Source organism: Triticum dicoccoides, chromosome 5B (genome assembly GCF_002162155.2).
Source record: "Triticum dicoccoides isolate Atlit2015 ecotype Zavitan chromosome 5B, WEW_v2.0, whole genome shotgun sequence".
Taxonomy (NCBI): domain Eukaryota; kingdom Viridiplantae; phylum Streptophyta; class Magnoliopsida; order Poales; family Poaceae; genus Triticum; species Triticum dicoccoides.
This window is the reverse complement of record NC_041389.1, coordinates 487542843-487545935: the sequence shown is the minus strand read 5'-3', so window position 1 is coordinate 487545935 and position 3093 is coordinate 487542843. Positions and strand designations below refer to the sequence as shown.

Sequence of the window (3093 nt, the reverse complement as noted above, 5' to 3'; positions counted from 1 at the left end):
GAGGACCTCCACCTCGACGACCTCCAACGGCGCGATCACCTGGATGATCATCTGTGTGCAGTAGTCACCGGGCTTCACGGTGAAGTCCACCTCCAAGTGGTTGAAGAGCACGACACCCACCGGGCCACGGTAATCCTCCTCGATCACCCCTGCACCCACGTCAGGAAAGTGAAAACTTGTTGGTTCACGTCCTATGTCCAAATCTAGTATTGTATTTTCTTTCTTTATTGCGCATGCACATGAATCAATAGTAACAGTCGAAGGCTGGTCCTTACTTGTTGCTCGACACGTGAAGAAGGCCAGGTCCCCTCCTTATTGCACGAATGAATCCAAGGAAGACACTGTCGGTGGCTCCGAACCGGCTTCCGCTTATCTGTAGACAAGGAATAATTTCAGCTAACAAAGGAAAATGAGAACAAAGAGCAATCAGTAATTGTGAGACAAGAAATAACTTCTGTTGTAACCCATGCATTGTATTCTATCCCAAGCTAAACTACCTAGTATCTGTCGTAGTCATGGTGAACTCGCTTTCATTTTCAGAAAATCCTGTATTTTGTCGTAGTCATGATAAAACAAGCCTAATGAAATGTACTCTGCTTATATGTGCCTATTTTATTCAACGAAACATATTTTCAAGAAAAATGATGTCAAACAATACACTGGAAGACCATATCAAAGTCCAAAACAACATTTATAGTGACATAATGTGGCATTCAGACATTCAGATCCATTATTATCTACAAACATATGGACCAATAAATATACTACTTTGTGCTACACGAATTGCAACCTGCGGAAAATGCAAATCCCTCGATATTGTTAACCCTTTTATCACCAAGACGCAACAACTGGTCATGCCAAATTAGATTGGTCAACTACAGTTTCAGATGGTAGACTCGCGTGCACTCTTCCAAAGCATAATGGTCAAGCATCTACCTAAAACAAATATTCAGGTCTATTCATGAGGTTCAGCGTGCTTCTAGGGTTTCGAGCTCCACCATTGACACTGGACAGCAAACATAAGGTTTCTGGCCGATCTGCTTTTTCGCAGAGTGATTAGGATAGTAGCGAAATTAACTAGGTTTAATTTACCTCGTGTGCCGCCACCGCCGTCGTAGCCATAAATAAACAGAGTGAAGCAAACAAATTAACATCAAAACAATCGACCTAGTAATCTTCTCCACATACACACACATAATCTGCAATCATCTGCACACATAACAAAATTCAGAGTTTCCCCTAAATTCAGATTAGCAGGAAGCAAAACTGAAGCAAAATTCAGAGGTACCAGTTTGGCACTGCAGCTCGTCCATCTGGTCCAGCGTCGATGTTGCCCTGCACGCACAGGAGAAGGTCAACCAGCATCGTCAGCCGCCGCAGCCCGCATGACTAGCTTGTACGCCGCCCTACAGAATAGTTTTACAACACCAAGTCCCTACAGAATAGTTTTTTCAGCATGAGAAGCAATGAACAAACTTAAATATGAGCATAGTAGCTACAAACAATGAAAAGTCTATACATCTACTGTAATCGTTTTGACCACCTAGACATGATAATCACAGGGGAACAGAGAAGCAAATTTTTGGTCTGAAACATATACGGCTCTCTATACAGAAGATAGATACAGTAGTTGACAAAACAATATTGACATAAGTGTAGGCTCTCTGTAAAGACCGGAGAACATGGGGAAATTGGATGCTAGATGTAGCACTCATGCATAGTAATCCATCTGAATGACATTTCGTCAAAACTGATGTTTGTCCAATCAGAAGGAGATGAATACCAGTGCACACTTAGAGAACAAACTCAAGGAAGTTGTAATCCCATGGACAAATCACTGCAGTGTATATTGGCCACAATAGATCGATCCACTCTGAGCTTGTCCCTGGTCAAATTGGCAGCCTACAGCAGCAGGGGCTCTCCGTAGAAACAAATTGGCTGGCCCCATCCCTTGTCAAACAAAAATCAAGGGCTTGTCCTTGGTCACACACGCAGCAGGGGCTCGCCGGGCCGAGGCAGGAACGAGGGGGGTAGGGGAAGGAAGAGGGGAGGAAGAGACGGAGTAGCTACCTCTCCCGGCCGGTGGCGACGGTGTGCTGGACCTGGCGGTGGGCAGGTTGAAGTGGGGCAGCCGCGATTTAAAGACCAGGGCGGCGGCGTGGTAGACGGGGTCAGTAGGGCGGCGGCGAGGCAGCAGGGCCGGCGAGGATGCAGATCAGGCCGCAGTCGCCATGGAGTTCGCGGGAGGGCGAGAGGTGGCGGCTAGATCAGGGAGAGGAGAGGCCGAGCGAGACTCCTCCGGTGAGCGAGACGCCTGGGATGAGGGTGGACCGAGGATGAGATAGAGATTTTTTAGGGATGAGAGAGAGAGTGGTGGGGTGGGAGTGGATCGGGCCGGACACGCTTAGTAATAGTGTGGGGGTGTTACCTGCGCTATAGCTACTTATTTAGTAGTAGCGTAGGTTTTACACCCCTCGCTACTACTATGGCCTGTCCCGGGAGGCATGGTGAAGACCACTTAGTAGCAGCGCGGGTTTATACCCCTCGCTACTACTATCAACTTAGTAGTAGCATGGGTTTTATACCCCTCGCTACTACTAGTTAGAAGTAGCGCGTCATTTTAAACCGCGCTATTGGTAAGTTTCTGTGTATAAGCTTTTCCCTAGTAGTGTGATGCCTACATGAGATTGAAGAAGATAGCAATTGTGGACCCGCCGACAAAGCGACGCGGCTACGACGTTACTATCTCATCGCGGTGTTCGACATAAGGATTCCATCAATGCAAGAGGCAGTAACGGCAGAGGCTGGCGCATGTTGGCGGCGGCAGATTTGTACCCCTACACATTCAAAGACGCCGTGCGCCATCTAGGCCGCATCTTGGCGGTGACAAGCCAGGGGACTTGTTTCATCTGGTTGCCATCCTACGGTACGGGAGATTACAAATGGAATGCACAAACCATCATTTGCATCCCTAACAGTACTCCATTATTTTGCAGGGACTAGTCATCCCTCGATCAAAATAAGATCGCCGATCCTGGATGTGCATTTGCATCCGCGATTCGGTCTAACCTGGAACCTTGTAGCTGACTTTGG

General features: G+C 47.4%; 1 long non-coding RNA gene across 1 annotated transcript; it reads right to left on the bottom strand.

Moving 5' to 3' along the window:
• Window positions 1–6: 6 nt before the first annotated feature.
• On the bottom strand, window positions 7–2379 carry LOC119311040. The gene is made up of 5 exons (XR_005150864.1): window positions 2071–2379; window positions 1289–1435; window positions 1093–1209; window positions 276–373; window positions 7–149 (listed from the first exon to the last, which is right to left on the bottom strand). It is a non-coding gene; the product is annotated as an uncharacterized LOC119311040 (long non-coding RNA).
• Between the last annotated feature and the right edge of the window lie 714 nt (window positions 2380–3093).